Source organism: Pteropus alecto, unplaced genomic scaffold, assembly GCF_000325575.1.
Source record: "Pteropus alecto unplaced genomic scaffold, ASM32557v1 scaffold81, whole genome shotgun sequence".
Classification (NCBI taxonomy): Eukaryota; Metazoa; Chordata; class Mammalia; order Chiroptera; family Pteropodidae; genus Pteropus; species Pteropus alecto.
In genome coordinates this window covers 5,598,274-5,618,959 of record NW_006433378.1, presented here as the reverse complement: position 1 = coordinate 5,618,959, position 20,686 = coordinate 5,598,274, and the positions used below count along the sequence as shown (strand labels likewise).

The window sequence follows — 20,686 nt, the reverse complement described above, 5'->3', positions numbered from 1 at the left end:
ATGTTGTTTTTGTTTTCTTTCATATCAAACTATTTTCTAATTTCTTATGTAATTTCTCCTCTCACCCATTATTTAGGAGTATGTTGTTTGATTCCACATATTTGTGAATTAGCCAAAGTTCCTTCTGTTAATTATTCCTAATTTCATATTATTGTAATCAGAGAACATATCTTATATGATTTTAGTCCTTTTAAATGTATTGATATTTGTTTTATGGTCTAGCATATGATCTATCCTGAAAGAATATTTCATATGCCCTTGAGAAGAATGTCCATTCTGCTGATGAGTGGAGTGTTCTATAGTAGTCAGTCTACATAATTTATCATGTTCAAGTCTATTTCCTAGCTCTTTTTTCAGTTTGCTATCCATTGTATTGTTGAATTGACTATTTCTTCCTTCAATTCTATCATACTTTTCTTCATTTGGGGGTTCTGCTGTTAAGTACATATATGTCTATAATTATTATTTGTTTTCTTGATGGTTGATCCTTTTATCATTATATAGTGTTTTTCTTTTTGTCCAGTAACAATTTTTGTCTTAAAGTCTATTTTGTCTGTTATTAGTATAGTTACTCCAGCTCTTTTTTGGCTACTGTTTGCTTGATATATCTTTTTCTGTCCTTTTAATCTATTTGTGTCTTTGAATATGAAAGCATCTCTTGTAGGCAACCTATAGTTGGATTGTGTCTTTTAATCCATTTTGGCAATCTCTGCCTTTTAATCATTTACATTTAATATAATTACCAATAAGGTAGGATTTATGTCTGCCATTTTGCTATTTGTTTTCTATATGTCTTATGTCTTTTTGTTCTTCTATCCATCTGTTTCTGCTTTCTTTGGCATTAAAAATTCTTTTGGTTTTCAAGGCTACAGCAGAGCTAGTAAGAGGGGCATGAAAATTGGGCAAATTAAAATACCACAACGCTCAATGTTTTACCAAGATTCAGCTCTTTTTCTTGAATACTCTTTGAATTGTTGTAAACCTTTGATTAATATCAAGAGTTTTGAAAAAAATTGATTTTGACGGTTTTCGCCAATGGTCTCATTGCTTGTTTTGGAGAAGTGGCTTTTCAGAGGTCTTCATCTGCCATTTTTTGCTGATATCACTGTTGTCTCTTCCAATAACTTCATATAGAGACAAATAGGCCATAATTACTATTATTACTATTCCCATTCATTTATAGATGAAGAAAAGTATATACATTTTCTATTGCTGCCATAACAAATTTCCAGAAACTTAGCAGCTTAAAACAACACAAGTTTATTACCTTACAGTACTCTGACATGGGTCTCACCAGACTAATATCAAGGTGTTGGCAGAGCTGCATTGCTTTTTGGAGTCTTTAAAAAAGAATCCACTTCCTTGCTCATTCAGGTTGTTGGCAGAATTCAGTTCCTTACAGTTATAGCACTGAATTCCCTATTTCTTTGCTGGCTGTCTCCAGCTTCCACAGGCCACCCACATTCCTTGGCTTGTGGCCAGTTTCCTCCATCTTCAAAGCCAGCAATGATGGGTCAATTCTCCCTCGTACTTTAAATCTCTCTTACCTTTTCTTCTAGCCTTAAATGTCTCTGACCTACCTTTCTGCCTTCCTCTTCCACTTTTAAGGACCTTTAATCCAGGAAAATCTCCCTATTTTAACATTTGTAACCTTAATTCCATCTGCAAATTTCCTTTCCATATAACATATCACATATTCCAGGGATTAGGACCTGGACATTTGTGTGGGGTCAGGGAGAGGCACGTTATTTTGCCTGACACACTAGAGTGCATGAAACTTATGTGACAAAAGTGGCAAGTAGCAGAACTGGAACTAAAATATAGATCTCTGACTCCTTGTTCAGTGCTCTCTGACACACAGTATCATAACCAGCCTAACTACCTCTATGATCCCGTCAGGCATATTCTGGCTAACCTGATACTTCTGAGTCTAGAATTAAGAATGTTATAGCTTGAAGGAACCTCTGAGTCCAGCCCCATCATTTCAGAGGTGAGGAAAATAAGACCCAAGCACATTAAGCCCCATCCTCAGTTCCTAGAAAACCTAGAACCACAACTCAGCCTCCTCTTCCAGCTCGTGTGATTTTCCCACTACGAATTTTTTCAGTTAAACATATATCCTCACAAGATACATCATCTACTCAAATTAACTTTAAAATACTCAACTATTGACAGCCATTCAAAACTTGGCCCATAAAACTTACATTATCCTTGTCCTGTCAACTACTTCCAGCTGTCCATGACTTTGTAGCTTCTTCTCATTTAAATTTTATGACTTAAATTTTTTATTACATCTATGTCAACTATAATTTAAAAAAATAAAAATATAAAAATTTTTAAATGAACCCCCACAAAGAACAAATTTTTTTCTTACAACTGCTGTAAGCCTCCATCTAAACACAGAGTTTCATATAGATTCCATCCCAGAAAAGGATTAAAGAGGAAAGATTATCTATATTCCTTTTCTTTTCTGCACACTGATTGATTTCTATTAAATCCCACCCAGAGCAAGGTTTTCCTTTATGATTCCTCTAAATGACATCTCAAGTTACTTATACCAAGCCAGAGAGAAAGAGAGACTGCTCGCAAATGACCCTGAGTCAACCTTATAGATCCTATAGGCTCTGAGATGGAAATTAGTGGGAGAGCCACTTAACTGAGGCTACTGCATTTAGACCTGTCATAACAAGATTATGTCATATGTGCAGTAGAGTCCATCCTCAGTCACCTACATTCACAGAACAGTGGTGTACAGAACCTAAATACCATTTCTAATTGACTTCAAACTTATATGATTTTTCATGCCATATTAATCATAATGCATTTTTCTCTGGACTAATAATAAAATCAATATTTACAGAGCAGATGGCCCTAGTAGCAGGCTTATCTCCCATCCTGAGTCTACTCAGCCCAGGCCCTGCCTGTGACACCCAGTCTGTCCTGCTATCAGCTGGGGCTCATTTAGGATTAGTTATCTTCCTCATCACTTGTGTACCCCACAAAAATTGGTCAGACCTTGTACATTCTTCTTACCCTTCAGCAGATTTCTATGAAATCAGGATCTTGAGACCAATACCTTTTCCACAGGCCATTTCAATATTTCTCTGTATCTGTGCTCAGTCTTTTTTTCTCTCACTCCTCTTCCTCAAAAAAACAGGTATCTCCATTCCTATTCAAAGCTAACTCTTCACTTGTTAATTCACTTTATTCTCTTCCATTTCCCTTTTCCACGAATTTTAATTTTTTCATTAATCTCTACCTTGCCTCTGGCCCCTTCTCTTTTGCCTTCAGTTTGCCCTAAATATATAAAGCCCCACCTCTCCTTCCTTGTGTTACAAATTCCTCAAGTAGACCGAATTCCCTTTTTTGTCCTTGCACTCACCTTAATCCCTTATAATTTGGCTTCTCTCATCAGCTATTTTATTGACATTCCACATTTAAACATCAAAACTTCTTCCTAATCACCAAATCCAGTTTTTTTTTAATCCATTTTCTTCTTCTTTCTCACCTTTGCCTCACCTACCTGTCCAAGCAGTTGCCATTCTCATGCATTCTTTCCTCAAAGTCCTTAGTGCTTATTTCCTTCTTCCTGTTCCTGCCACAACTATCCTACAGTAAGGAAAATATACACCATCCTCTCCAAACTGGAGTTTACTTTTCCTGTTTCTAACTTTTGAAATACTATCCCTGCTTTTAATGTCCATAGACTGAAGGTCAGGGCTATGTCTTCTCATCCTTGAATTCTCCATAAGCACTTACTATTACTGTCATAAGCGTATCACACATGAGGCATTTAATCAAGATCAGTAGACTGATGATTAGTTTGCAGACTAGTGTAAGGGGAGGTCCCCTTGGAAATGCTATTCTTAGCAAGGAAAAGCTGTCCTGGGATGAGAAACCTGCTGTGGGACAGCCTCACAATGGATAACCCACCTGCAGATTGTTAAGAATCACATGGATTTCAGTATCTGCCTAGTTTATCACCCTCATGCCCAGAACATTCTTTTATCTCAATATGGAGCTGAATTTAAAGAATAGTTCTGAGTTGCAAATACTCCAAAAGATTTTCAAACAACACAAAAGTTCTTTTCTTGCTAACGTTACATTTTAAAACTTGAAGACTTTATTAATTAATTTAGCATGCCACCATAGACAGCTGGAACAAATATAATTACATATCGGTTACTACATGGAAAAAGACTCCTTAAGAGTCAGATTGTTTCTGTGTAGCATTTCTATTTTGGCTACTGATTTACCTCATGACTATTCTGTAAAGTAAATGGAACCAAAGTGGCAAAAACATTGGAATTGGCGCTATGGCAATTCTGTATAAACAAGTTCACATAATCTAGCTTTGCAAGCCTGAGGATAGTCTGACAAAAAAATAATAATAATAAGGTGGTCCTTAACAAAAAACATGTTTTTGTTATTGAGGATTTTTTTATGGTTTGGCAATGAATTATTCAATGCCCAAAAGAGTATAATGAAAAAAAGGTGAACACTTTTTAAAGGCACCTACATTCTGCATATCCTGTAACTATGACCCTTTAGCTATCATACAACTCGATTAAGCACAAAGCTATTAGAAGACATCATCATAATATTCGCCTTGTAATCATAACATCAATCTAGAACAATGTTTTATAACCTATTTAATAATAATCTTTAGACATTTAAACAAATAAATATTCCCCAAAAGTCACAATTAGAATCATTCATTTTTAACACTCAAACCCCAAAGCTTAAGAAAAATCAGAGGAGACTTGGAAATTTTTAATTTAGGTGGTGGAACTAAAAGCAATAGAAAATATGCTGCTCCTTCGCATTTCCCTTTTTTTAGGCTATCTTGAGCAATCAGCTTATAAAACTAACCGTATCTGCATTCTATTATTCCATTACAGAACAAAAAGTAGAAAGGAAAGCTTTCCCTAGAGAGGGAAAAAGGATTAAAAATGGCATAAGTATTGATAAGTTCTGAAAATTGAATATCTATAGAGAAATGTGGGTATTTCAAGTTGGCAAAAATGTGCGTGTTTCAAGGCTTAGTGCCAAGTCCCGTGTCATTAGTGTCACCCACTGTGAACATCATTCGTGAGCTATAATACTGGCACCTCCCCAAGCACACGCACACAGTATTTTGAGGTCAACCGGTGTGTGAAAGAAATATAAGCTTTAGAGTCAGACAGTCCAGGATCAAATTTTGGCTCCATAACTTACTAGCTATGTGACCTTGAGCAGAGTTCAGGCTCTTCACCTACACAAAGGAGTTGATAGCCACTTCAGAAGGTTGTTTGTTAGAATTAAATGAGATACTAGATGAGACACGTAACACAAATTTCTCTCTTCTTTGGAAAAGTGGTATAACCGCAGCCTGGGAAATGACAGCTCCCAGCATTAGAGGGTTAATAAAGAGAAGTTATTCTAAGCTGATGGTTCAAGGATAGGCATCCTGTCCCAGACAGCCCATCAGCCCCACTAATGGGATTTAAAACAGTTGTTGCCTCTTCCTCAGTCGTGTAATGATTTCTGGACAGCCTGAGAGGCCCATTATCTGCAGTCCCTACTTCTGCTCTGTCTGGCGATAATGACTTCTTAGCGCAACAACAGGGCCGCGGTCTTCCACTTCCTGCTGCACCACTGAGCAAAGGACCCTTGTTGAAGTCAAAGACAAATTGTCATCCCACCACAGAGGCAGATGGTCTGTGAAATGCTGCCCACTGACTACCGGGAGAGCTTCTAGAGAGTTGTCCTCTAAGGCAAGGGTGCCCTCTGAGGGGTTTCCTGGGAGAATGTGAATATGATAGATGAGTGCTTTCTGGTGAGAAAGTGAGATCCCAGCATCCGCAGAGGGCCTCTGAGGTTGATGTCCAGGTGCCAGGAACCTCCCCAGCCTCTGACTTGCAGTCTCATCTCACTCAGTTCTTCAAACCAGCAGGGCCCAAAGGCAAAACAAACAAACAAACAAACAAAAACCCACTGTGTAAAAAAAGCCACATAACTGCTTTAAAAATCAATGTCCAGATGTAATAATTAACTAAAGTTCCCATTAACATTTTTTCTTTTATTCTTTGTATTCTTTATCTTACTGTTTTTACCTTGTTATATATAAGCCACTGCAGTTCTGGTTTAGTAGAAGGCATGATACAAATACTAAATAAATAAAACAAATAGGATAATAAATTAAGGGCTTCTATCACACTTGAGCAGCTCCTAAAAGAATTCTTGGCATAAATCATGGAAGGTAATGCTCACCTAAATTAAGGAAGATATAAAATGTTAATTGTATAGTGTGATTTGTCAAATTAACATTAACGTAGAATTCCAAATGAAAGGAAAAGGATGTAGTTGGTTATAGTTATAAAATGAATGCAAATGAATTTTTTAAAATTAATTTAAAAGTAGGAGAAAAACTTTCTCCTACAGTTAGACAGCTACCTAAATTTTTTCTCAACCAACTTCAAGATAAATATTTACTTCAAGATAAATATCAAATTTATTAAATATTATCTCATGCTTTAATAAACAAATGTGTATAATTCGAAAACATTTACCTGGTGAAACTGAAAGTCATGCCAAATGCTTATTGAGTTTAAACGTATACCGTTAAAGCTATTTTGAAAAGCAATCTGGCATTATATTTTAAGTGCACAAAAATATTTATTCTTATTATCCCATTTCTGGAAATCTATCCTAAAGAAACAATCCCAAATTCATGAAAAAATATGCAAAAAGACATAACAGAAAAAAATGAAAACAAGCTAAAAATGTACTATTATAAGGAAATAAATACATAAATAATGGCATGGCTCTATGATGAAATTTTTAGTGACATAGCAAAAAAAAAATAAGTAGAATTTAAGTGTCTATACAATCAGAGGGGATGTAGATGGGAGGAGGGAATTTAAATAATTTCTCCAATTAAAAAAATTAATAAAATAAAAATAAATAAAAAAATAAAGTGTCTATATAGTATAAAATCAAATATGTAAAACAGACAGAAGTATTAAAGTTGCTAATGGTCGTTAGAGTTACAGGACATTTTAATTTTATTATACATATTTTTCCAAAATTTCCAAGTTGTCTCTATGAGTATATATTGTATTTATAATATGGAAAAATAATATATCTTATATGTGAAATATAAATGAATGGGTTAATTTGCAAAGAAAAAACTCACTGATTGACATAACCTGTCCAAACTTTGTCATCAGGAATCCTAGATCCAGAAGAAGAGTGGCTCAGCAGAGGAGAGAGAAGTAAGCCAGGAGTATGAGTGGTCTGTTTAGAAAGACTGGTTGGAGGACTGGTCCCAAAGTGGATGGTCAGCCACAAATTACTGGGCCCCCAGGGCAGGGTGAACTGAAGTGCAAATCAGAGTGTCCAATTTGGTCACAGACCTGCAACATTGCTCAGAGCCTGACTGCAACCAGAAAATAAATCAAACAATTGAAACTGACCAGAAATGACACAGACTATAGAATTAGAAGATGAAAACACTAAAAGTTATTATAACTACATTTAGTGTGTACCAGAAACTACCAGAAAAGTTGAATAAGTAGAAATGTGGAAGGTATAAAAAAGCTCAAGTCAAACTTCTAGAGATCAAAACCCCTAAAAAACATTTTTGGGTACTTAAAATATAATGTCAGATTGCTTTCCAAAACAGTTTTAACAATATACATTTAAACTCAATAAGCATTTGCTATGACTTTCAGTCTAAAAAATAATAGCATGGGATTAATAGTACATTAGACATTGCAGAAAAAAGATTGGTGGACTTGAAGACATAGCAATAGAAACTATCCAGCATAAAACTTAGAAAATAAAGACTGCAAAAAGAAAAAAATAACAAACAGAGCCCCAGTTAGCTATGGAACAACTTTAAGTGGCATACTATACATGTAATTGAAGTCCCCAAAACATGGAAAAAGAGTGGGAGACAGAATAAAACACCTAAAGAAATAATGACCAAAATCCTTTCGAATTTGATAAAATCTATAAATGCTCAGTACCAAAGAGTTCCAAAGCAGCTCAACAAACCCCAGCACGAGAAAATGGAAGAAAACTAAACCAAGGCATATCATATTTAAATTGCTTAAATCCAGTAATAAAGATAAGGGTAAAAGGGGTCAAACATATGATGACAGAAGGAAATTTAAATTACGTGGTGAACACAAAATGCAATATATGGATGATGTATTATTGAATTGTGCACTTGAAACCTATATATTTTCATTAACCAGTGTTACCCCAATAAATTTAATTTAAAAAAATATTTAAACGGCCGTATGAGAGAGGGTGAGATTTTTTTTTAAGTCAACCTAGAATTCTATACACAGCAAAAAATCTTTAAAAATGAAAGCAAATAAGAACTTTTTCAGATATACAGAAGGTGAAAGAATTTATCAAAATCCCTTAAGCAGAAGGAAAATGATACCAAATGGAAGTAAGGATCTACACAAAGAACACCAATTATACAAGGGTTAAAATAAAAGACTTTTTATAATAATAAAGGACCTTATTTATAAACCCATTTAAAAGATAAATGACAGCAATGTATTGTTAGGTTATAACATACGTAGAAATGAAATGGAAGATATAAATATGACAAAGTCCAGAAGAGGAGAAATGAAATATACTGTTGTAAGTTTCTTATACTGTAAATAAAGTCTGGCATCCAATACATGAAGTGTGGCATTTCTAACATCACTACAGAAGCAATCACAAAAATAACTCAGAGCTAATAATCCTACAAGAAAGTCAAAATGGATTCATAAAAAAATATTTAATACAAATGGACACAAAAACAATAAAAGAGAATAAAGAACAGATGAGAAAATAGAAAACAAAAAACAAGATGATAAACTGAAACCCAACTCTAGCAATAATCACATTAAATATAAATGATCTAAATATCCTAAATAAAAGACATCAATTTTTAGATTAAATTTTTAAAAAGCAAAAGTCAAATATAAAGTCATAATGAGGATTTAAAAAAAAGGATAGGGAAATTATGCTATGCTAACACTGATTTTAAAATGTTGGAGTGGCTCTATTAATATCAGACATAGTATATATTCTTAATTTTTAGAGCAAAGAAGATTACCAGTGATAAAGAGGGTCATTTCATACTGATAAGATGCAATTCATCAAGAGAATATAAAAAGTCTAAAAGTTTTTGCACCCACTCACTAATGACAAGCTTCAAAATATATGAAGCAGAAATGATGAAATGACAAGGAAAACTAGGCAAATCAACAATTACAAGCCAAGATTTAACATTTTCTGTCAATAATTAATAGAAGAAGTAGACAGAAAAATCAGTAAGAATACAGAAGACTTGAAACAGACTGTCAACCAATTTGGCATAAGTGAAAATTATAGACTACTGTACCCAACAGAAACAGAATTATTTTCAGGTGCACAAAAGCATTTACCAAGAAAGACCATAACCTAGGCCATAAGTCAAGTCTCAATAAATTTCCAAGGATTCAAATGATACAAAGTATATTCTCTGAAGAAAATAGAATTAAATTAGAATTAAAACAGAGGAATATCTAGAAAATCCCAAATATTTAGAAACTAAATAATACACCTCCAAATAACCAATGACTCAAAATCAAAATGGAAGTTAGAAAGTATTTTGTTTGAAAATAATAAAGTATTTTGTTTGAAAGTAAATAAAAATAGAACATATCAAAAGTTGTGAAATGCAGCTAACTCAGTATTAAAAAGGAAATTTAGAGCACTAAATGCCTATATTAGAAAAAAAGACACTAGTTATTAGGTAGGGTAATGCAAATGAAAACCACAATGAGATACCACCTCATACCTGTTAAATGGCTATCATCAACAGGATAAGTAATAACAAGTATTGGGCAGGTTGTAGGGGAAAGGGAACCCTCATACACTCCTGGTAGGAATGTAAATTGGTAGAGCCACTTTGGAAAACAGTATGGAGGTTTCTCAAAAATTTAAGAATAGAATTACAACATCACCCAGCAATCCCTCTTCTGGATATCTACCCCCCAAAATTAAAAATATTTATCCATAAAGATATATGCACACTGATGTTCATTGCACCATTATTCACAGTGGCCAAGACATAGAAACAACCAAAGTGCCCTTTGACAGATGATTGGATAAAAAAGCTGTGGTACATATATAAAATGGAATATTACTCAGCCATAAGAAAAGATAAAATACTGCCATTTGTGACAACATGAATGGATCTTGAGATTATCATGCTAAGCAAAATAAGTCAGACAGAAAAAGTTGAGAACTATATGATTTCAGTTATATGTGGGATATAAAACTGAAAACTACAAACAAACAAACAAAAACTCATAGACGCAGACAACAGTTTAATGATTACCAGAAGCAAAGGGGGAAGGGGGAGGTAGAGAAAGGTAAATATATGGTGATGGAAGGAAATTTGACTTTGGGTGGTGATCACACAATACAAAATATAGATGATGTATTATTGAATTGTACACTTGAAACCTATGTAATTTTATCAACCAATGTAGCCCAAATACTTTTAATTAAAAAAAGCTTCAAATTTATGACCTCATCTTCTACCTTAAGAAACTAGAAAAAGAAAGGCAAATTAAACCCAAAGTGATCAGAAGCAAATAATAAAGATCAGAACAGAAATCACTGAAACAGATAAACAGTAGAGAAAAATCAATATTTCTAATAGGCAAAAGATTTAATCAGACACTTTAACAAATAAGACACAAAATGGCAAATAGCACATGAAACGATGATTAACATTGTTAGTCATTAGAGAAATAAATATTAAAACCAGAGAGACAGTACTATAATATATCTATTAAAATATATAAAATTAAAATTGACAGTACTGAGAGCTGGCAAAGATTCGAGCAACTGGTATTCTCATACATTGATGGTAGGAATGTAAAGTGGTACAATTACTTTGGAAAAGAGTTGGGCAGTTTCTTAAAAAATTAAACATGCGACCCAGCCATCTGTATATCTTACATAAATGCTCAAGAAATATAAAAATATATGGCCAAGGACTTGTGTATAATGTTCATAGCAGCTTTATTTTAAAGTCAAAAACTAGAAACAACCCAAATATCCATTACCAGATGAAAAGATAAAGAAATTGCAAGATTTCCAGTCAAGCTGGTGGAATAGGTAAATGCTGTGTTTGCCTCCTCTCATGACCACATCGAAATTACAATTAAACTACTACAGAACAATCATCATTGAAAATCACCAGAAGTCTAGCTGCATAAAAGTCCTACAACTAAGGACATACAGAAGATACCTTGAGACCAGTAGGAGGGGCAGAGAGGTATAATGGGCTGATTCCAACCCACGTGTGGTGGTTAAAAATCAAGAGGGATATCTCGGTGCGAAAGTTCCTCTGGAGGAGCAAGGGGTCCCAGCCCCGCACCAGATTCCCCAGCCCAGGGTTCAAGTACCAGGAGGAGAAGGCCCCACAAAATCTGGAATTGAAAATCAGCAGAGATTGTGGCTGAGTGAGACAGAAGTTGGCTGGAATTCCTCCCAAAGGGCCAATGCCTGGACTTACCTGCTGACCAACTCACTCTAAACTCCAGCACTGGTCAGCAGCTCAGAAGTCTCCAAGGACACATGAGAAAGAACTGAATTATCTGGCTGCAGGATGAGGGCTGGAGGGGCAGTGTTCTCTCAGACAGAAGTGCTGACAGAGGCCACTGTTCCTTTGTTGAGCCCTCTCCTCACCCAGCATGCAGATGCAGGCGCAGGCGCAGGCGCAGACACAGGAGGAGAGTGTATCTGAGTCTCCATCAGCCTGACTAACAGCATGGCTAACACCCTGGTGATTCCGAGACCCCACCCCACCCAACTTGCAGGCCCACCCAAGCTGCTTCCAGTGGATATTCCATACAAATAGCCTGTTTTGACTTATGCTGCAAACTTTCCTAAAACCTCTCGAAGATTCACAAAACCTAAACAAGCAGCATCTGGCCTCGGTGTGCCCCGTACCTCTTGCTGAGCAGCCCCAAGCCTAGCACTAGCAGCAGCCGGCTTCAGTTTACAGCTTGGCCTCTTGAGATATATCCAAGCCCAGCATGGGTGGCAGCCATTTGCAGATTGCTTGTTAGCTCACCTCAGGTGGCCCTGGGCAGGGTTTAGGTTGCGGCTGAACTTAGTCTGCAATGAGACCCTTCCAAGGTGGCCCTGGTATGCACGATCAGTGGCCGGCTCGCATCTGAGGCCAGAGCACCACCTGGGGCCACATCCAAAGACAACACACCTAAAGGGCAGACAAAAAAGGCATCACAGCCCTGCTATAGCAAAACCTGATCCACGGAGTTAGCCTCTGCACAACACCTTCTCCACTGTAGTCACCGGCCAGTTTTCATAACCAACTCGAGGATCAATTCTTCCCATTGATGTGTGAACAGCAACCAAGGCTCAACTACAACGGGAGGGCACACACAACCCATACAAGGGACACACCTGGAGCACCAAGCTCAGGTGACCAGGGAGACTATGCCACTGGGTCCCAAAGAACACCTGCTATATAAGGCCATTTTATTAAGACTGGGGGACATAGCAGCTCTACCTAATACATAGAAACAAACACAGGGAGTCAGCCAAAATGAGGAGACAAAAAAAAACATGTCCCAAATGAAAAAACAGAACAAAGCTCTAGAAAAAGAACCAAACAAAATGGAGACAAGTAATCTGCCAGATGCAGAGTTCAAAACACTGGTTATAAAGATACTCAATGAACATAGGAGAAGAGTAGATGAACTCAATGAGAACTTTAACAGAGACAGAAAACGTAAAAATGGAAATAGAAAACATAAAATAGAACCAGTCAGAAATGAAGAATACAATAACTAAAATGAAAAATACCTTAGGAGGAATCAACGGTAGATTAGACAAAGTAGAGGATCAAACCTGCAATTTAAAAGATAAGGTAGCAGAAAACACCTAATCAGAACAGTAAAGAGAAAAAATGAATCCAAAAAAATGAGGATAGTTTAAAGGGCCTCTGGGACAACATTAAGAATACCAACATTCACATCATTGGGGTACCAGAAGGAGAAGAGAGAGAGCAAAGAGTTGAAAACCTATTTGAAGAAATAATGACCAAAAATTTTCCTAACCTGACATATAAGGAAATAAACATACAAGCCCAAGAAGAGCACAGAGTCCCAAACAAAATGAACCCAAAAAAGCTCACACCAAGACACATGATAATTAAAACGACAAAGATAAAAGGCAAAGAGAGAATCTTAAAAGCATCAAGAGAAAAGTAGTTAGTTACCTACAAGGGAGCTCTCATAAGACTGTCAGTTGATTTCTCAACAGAAACTTTGCAGGCCAGAAGGGATTGGCACAAAATATTCAAAGTGATGAAAAGCAAGGACCTACAACCAGCCTCTACCCAGCGAAGCTATCATTTAAAGTTGAAGGACAGTTAAAGAGCTTTCCAGACAAGAAAAAGCTAAAGGAGTTCATCACCAACAAACCAGTATTACAGGAAATGTTGGAGAGACTTCTTCAAGAAGAAAAAACATAAAAGATATGTTTTATCTTCTACATACCTATTAACAATTACTTTGAATGTAATTGGATTAGGTGCTTCAATCAAAAGATAGGGTGGCTGAATGGATAAGAAAACAAGACCTTATATATGCTGCCTACAAGAGACTCACTTCAGATTGAAAGATATGTGGATACTGAAAGTAAAAGGATGTTTCATGAAAATGGAAACAAACAAACCAAAAGAGCTAGAGTTGCAATACTTATAACAGACAAAATAGACTTTGAAACAAAGGCTACATCAAGAGACAAAGAAAGACCCAGTAATCCCACTTCTGGGTATTTATTCGAAGAAACACAAAACACTACTTCAAAGGGACATGTGAATCCATTTGTTCATTGTAGTATTATTTACAATAGTTGAAATATGGAGGCAACTTGGGTGTCCATCAATGGATGAATGAATAAAGAGGTAGTATGTATATACAATGGAATATTACTCAGCCAGGAAAAAGAATGAAATCTTGCTATCTACAAAAATATGGATGCTCCTAGAAGGTATTTTGCTGAGTAGAGTAAATCAGGCAGAGAAAGACAAATTCCATATGATTTCGCTTACATGTGGAATCTAAAAAACGAAATAAACAAACAAAACAGAAACAAACTCATAAATACTGAGAACATTTTGATGGTTGCCAAATGGGAGAGATTTGGGGGAGATGGGTAAAAAGGCGGAAGGAATTAAGAAGCACAAATTGATAGTTACAAAATAGTTATGAGGATGTAAAGTATACCATAAGGAATATAGTCAATAATATTGTAATAACAGAAGGGTACTAGATTTATTGGTGTGATCACTTTATAAGTTATATATATGTCTAATCAATATGTTGTACACCTGAAACTAATATAATATCGTATGTCAATTGTAATTAAAAAATTTAAAAATTTAAAAAATGAAATACAAGATGGTAGTTACAAAATAGTTATGGGGATAAAAAATATAGCATAAGGAATATAGTATAGTTATTAATATTGTAATAACTATACATAGTGTCAAGTGGTTACTAGATTTATCTGGGTGATTGCTCTATAAGTTATATAAATGTCTAATCACTATGTTGTATACCTGAACTAATATAATATTGTATGTCAACTGTAATTGAAAAATAAAAAATTATTTTTTAAAAATTATACTATCCGTGTATATGGCCATGCCACCCTAAACAATCCCGATCTCATCTGATCTCGAAAGCTAAGCAGGGTCGGGCCAGGTTAGTATTTGAATGGGAGACCACGTAGGAAGACCAGGTGCTATAGGCATAAAAAAATAAGGGATTGTAAACTGACAAAGTCCTTGCAATCTGTGAGGTCAACCAAGGGTTGTCTTGCCTAAAAAAAAAAAAAAAAAATTATGCTAGCCATATAATGGAATACTACTTAGCAATAAAAAGAACAAAACACTAATGTGCAAAACAGCACAGATAAATCTCAAATAATACTGAGTGAAAAAATCTAAACCACCAAAAAAATGAATAAATACTATATGATTCGATTTCAATAACATATTAGAAAATAAAAATGAGTCTATGGCTACAGAAAACTGAAAGAAGTTGTCTGGGGATGGGGTGGGGCACAGAGAGGCAAGAGGGGGCATTACAAGGGAATAAGGAATCTTTGGCAGTGGATATGTTCATTATTTGATTGTAGTGATCACAAGTGTGCACATATTGCAAAAATTACCAAATTATACTCTATAAATAGGGGCAGTTTACTTTGTATCAATTATACTGCAGTTAAGATTTTTATTTATAACCAAAAACATGGAACATTTGGAACATTACCCAAAAAGGACAACTCCAGTGAAGTGCTAAAGGTGTGGGAGGAGGGAGTGGCGAGGAAACCTAAAAATGTCATAAAGAGGGTAAGCAAATCAGAGAGTGCCTATGAAGCAGAATCCTGGCAGACAGACTACCCACTTAACAATTTTGCCTGAGCAGCAGAGTACACCATCAGTGGATGAATCCAAAAGTCAAGTTCAGTTAAAGGTTGTACTTAATTACAGTCATATTTTTTTCGGCCCGTTGGATTTCTTCAGCCTCTATTGCCATGCTGACTTGTCTGATTGTTAAATCACATCGAAATCTAGGATGATGACACTGGCCAAAAAAAAAAAAAAAGGATTTGTGACTACACCCAGATGCAAACATGATTACATGTTTGTTTTCTAAGATTCAAAAAGAGAAAAAGGTGACTGGCTTTTCCCACTAGCTTTCAAAAGTATAGAATTGTTGACACTCATATAAATATGGAAGAAAGAAAGGAAGAGACAAAAGCACACAATGAAAATGATTGGAAAGTTGACTTTATTTTATAACACAAGGACTAGAAATCACACGTTGTCTAAAAGATAACCACGAGAACATAATATAAAATTTAAACTTTCAACTATGTCTAAAATCTATAAAGCTGCAATCAGATCTATTATTGGCAAGCCACAAGTACTTTGTGTGACACAGGGACAGAGGCAAAACAGTCCTTCAAAATTTGAATACTAGGCCTGGATGCTGATGTAATAGAGAACAATGATTAAACTTTCAATCAAACAGATTTTTTAAATATGTTGCATGTCATAGCCAGAGATTTCAAATCCAAGACAAAATCTGGTGTTAGTTATAACAGAGATGAATTGGGTGGTCTTTTAGTACACAGATGATCACAAAATCAGCATAATGTGGAAATCAATTCAAGGACTCTTTTCTTCATCTCAGTTCATGAAGATTCCAAATTAATAAAAGCGATGTTATAGATTTATGAGCCATGGCCCTGCAAAGCGTTTTATGCTATTTTCCAAGTTATTTACCATGTTTCAAAGCAAAATCATTTAATATGAACTCCATTCTCTCACTATACCTAAATATCTTTACTTTTTAAACAATTGAATTCTTGATTATTTTTTCCAGATGCACAGGGCTTCAAAAAAATAAATAAATAAAACTGGGTAAATTTCATCCCTGAACCATCTGGAGAGCTAGAAGAAATGGGGCTGGTCTCAGTGCCAGCTCTCTCTAGAGCCTATTTTATGCTCACTCACATCCAATTGAATATCCCTCCCTATATAGGAACATTTAATTGAAATATTACAAGCTCCCACGTGATCACTTTCTTCTCAAGTTTGTTTCCAGGGAAAGCTCTGCAATTGAATGATGTAGGATGCTTATCAGAAAAATGAAAGCACAGTGTGATTTTCTTTATGTTACAACCACCAGGAACTAAATCCAAATTTCTTGCCCGACTATCATAATCTGTTTAGCCTTGGTGCCTAAAACAAAGAGAACTTTCTCCTTCTGAAATATGACCTCTGTTTCTTAGCAGGTATTCTATGCCAATACGCAAGCCACATTTTAGAACTAGATAAAATGTGCAACTAAAGTAAATGTAATTGAGAGACAAATATTAAATGTCATTACATGTTTATAAACTACAGCAGCTTTCATCCATCCTACAAGTATTTTATGCTCATTATTATCATGTCAGGTTCTGCATTAATGGCTCATATACGGGGATGAAAAAAACTCGGTTCCCATATCAAAGGACTTATAGGCTAGTGGGGGAAATAGACAAGAAAAGTGAAATTTCTCTGAATGGTTGCAAAGCCCTACAAGAAAGAAAGTGTTTTAGAGATTCAAATATTTCATCTAAAGCCATAACTCCTTAGAAGGACAGTTATTATAAGTGACAGCATCTTTCTGCTTTGTCCTTCAATTATTTCTTCAATCTTAACGCACCCTTCTAGTCAACATCCATTCACCTCTCATATGAAGACAATGGCCTCAATTTCAAATATTCTGGCACAATCCTCAGGTCTTATACCAGATCATATGCCCCATGTTTCAGAATGCAATCATCAAACACATTTATTCCTACTTTCACATCCTGGCTCAAGCTGCCCTCCCCGCTCAAAAAGCATTTCAACTTCATCCATCCAAATCTTAAATAACCTTCAAGGCTCAGAGTAGGTACCATTTTTTTCTGTTGCTACAATGGCCTATCTTGTCTATTCCTCTGAACTCCTGACACACATGAGAATTTAGACCCACTTTTACCTCTAGTTGTGTCCTATATATTAGTTTTACCCCACCAACTAAACTCTTTAAGTTCCTTCAAGAACCATGTGCTCTGATAATGCTGAAAACACAGTAGATGCTTGAAAATATATAGGTTAACCCTAATTTATGTGGAAATAGAGGCCAAGTGAGACAATAATTTTCTCAAAGTAGCAGGGTTAAATAATAAATACACATTAATTGCTACCATTCACCATGTACCAACATGCTAAGTTCTGTGTTATTCAATATTAGAGAAAAAATAGATTCTGGTTTCTCTAGTTTTTAAGAAAGCACTTATATGTTTCACTCAAATCAGCCATATTATTATCATGTTTTATTTGTCAAATATCTACTTTGTGCCAAGAACTGTATATCAGCTATTTTACTTAATTTTTATGGAACCATATTTAGTATGTATGATTACCGTCCCTCAAAAATATTAAAGAACTTATCCATGTACTCATTGCATGGAGTTGAGGCAAGATTCTAAACTAGGTCTTTCAGTCTTCAAATCTTTTGTTCTTCCCCACTCTGCACCACCTATGAATCCCGCCCCCCCAAAAAAATCCATTCTTACATCAACTCATTAATTAATAAAAAGTGTATGAGACCTGTTCATCCAATCCATACTACATCAAGTTTATACCCAGGTCCACATTATGTAGCACCAACTGAATAGTTTGCAATTTTCCATAACATTTTAGTTCTGGAGATTTTAAACTCCTAATTTTCTAGCATTTATAAAAATTATATAGTCAGCCACCTGAGAGATCTAGGTTCTTTAGACAATGAGCAACTATGAACTGTATTTTGTATAGTTCCTAATCCCATACCTAGTGGTCCAGACTCTAAATTGTTTTACTACGATGTTGTCTGTGTGTGTGTGTTTCGGTGTTGATTATTTAAATAAAATGATATCATACTCTAGATTTCAGCCTGAAGAGCTTATTTCTTTGTCTTTTTTCTCTAGTCAAATCACCGTATTTAATTCATTGTGCATGTTTAGAGGTAGGTTTTCCCGCCACACCAAGCCATTGCAAATTTCACAAGTGGTGTAATAATTACCATTAGATCAAGGAAATTTATTATAGAATACATTTATTTTATACATGCGCACATTTTGTTAATGCAATTGGTAATTATTTACTTATTTATTATCAATAGTGCCTCAAAGTCGGTGCAACCTTAATTACTTCCTAATTATCCAGACCCCTATTTCTTCATAAAGACAGACTTGAAAACAGCAGTTCAATAGCTCAGACATTTTACAACTAACATTGATTTCTCCTCCCTCCTCATTTATTGATGGACCATTCTCTCTTGTATTTTTTTTTCCCTGATAAAGTTGTAAATGACTCTGCTTATTTTATTTAATTCTTTCAGTTACCATTAGCTCACTTGGCCTATTTATTTCCTTTGCCTCTTCTGGCTGTACTCGTTCTGTTGAGATTCTCTGATTTGAATCCTTCCCTGTGATCCATTTTCAGTAAATGTTCCTTTCACCTTTAAACTTCAATGTTTCATAGCCTATAAATTCTGTGCCCCTCCTTCCACAAAATCGTGCTACAAAATAATCATCCTCACTTCATGTCAACATACACACTATTGTTTTTGAATTGTCCCCTTTTTTTGTAGCTTTAATATACCTGAAAGTTGCAGATACAATATCGCTTATATTTCTACACACACACAAAACAGACTCCTCGATGAATAGCATATGTATTTACCTCCAGTAGCCTGGGGGAAACAGAAACAATCAGAATAATTCTATAAATAGAAGCTTCATCAGTTTAATCTTTTCAAAATTTCCACAAACATAAGCCATTCTGCCCAAGGTAAAATTCTCTTCAATGATTTGCTCTGTCCATAGCACAAGACCCTTATTTATCCTCCATTCTCATTCTAAACTCCAAAATGTGCTGCAAACCGTGGGTAATCTCTGCCTGGGGAACCAGAGAGGAAGATAACCTTTCCTCTAAATAGTGGAGAACATTTCTTACTAACATCTAAACCTCAGGTGATAATTTTTTGGTATATTCCTTTCTCTCTTTTCTGAAAGTGATCTTTATCTTGCTTCTAAGCGTTCTAGAATATTAAAGACACAAACAAAAAAACTATCATTTTAAACTTAACCCGTAGCATGAGGCATGATGAAGAATAGTATTGTATCAGTTTCCTATTGCTCCTATAACAAATCACCATAAACTTGATGGCTTAAAGCAACACAAATTTTATTGTACAGTTCTAGAGGTCAGAAGTCTGAAATGGGTCTCACTGGGCTAAAATTAAGGAGCAACAGGGCTGCATTTTTTTCTAGATGCTCCAGGTAGAAAAGAATCATTTCTTTACCTTTTCCAGCTTCTAGAAGCTGCCCACAGTTTTGGCCCCTCACCCCCTTCTATCTACAAAGCTAGCAGCAAGTGGATGAGTCTTTTTCATGTTGCATCACTCTGATACTGACTCTCCTGCCATCTTTTACCTATAAGGACTCTTGGGTCACTGGATATCCAAGATAATCTTCTCATCTCTAAGTCAGCTGATTAGCAAAATTAATTCTTCCTTGCCCTGTAACATAACATATTCACAGTTCTGAGAGTTAAGACATGGACATTTGGGGATGGGGAAACATTATTCTCCTTATCACAATATTATGAATAAATTTAGGTTTATTTAAAAAAATAAAAGAACTTGCATTTTCAAATGAATGTTATTCTCTTCAAAGTAGACACTTGGGAAGACCCCACACTTATTCCAGACATGCTACAAATGTTAGAGGGATTCTTTTTTGGGTGCAGCATTGGCCTTGACATGCCCCATACCTCTTTTTAAGCAATTCCAATCCCAGCACTAGTGGTAGCTGGCCTCAGTTCAAAGTTTAGCTTCTCCCAGACACTTTCAAGTACAGCACGAATAGCAACCATCTGCAGATCACTCTGTAGTTCATACCAAGTAGTCCTAGGAAGGGCACACACAGTAGATGACCTTGGCCTGCAACGGAGCCCCTCTCAAAGGTCCCAGAACCAACATATCCAGTGGCCGGCTTCCAACCACACAAGAGCACCAAA

General features: G+C 35.6%; 1 pseudogene; it reads left to right on the top strand.

The window, feature by feature from the left end:
• Nucleotides 1-14,716: 14,716 nt before the first annotated feature.
• On the top strand, nt 14,717-14,835 carry LOC112476927 (annotated as a pseudogene).
• The last annotated feature ends 5,851 nt before the right edge of the window (nt 14,836-20,686 follow it).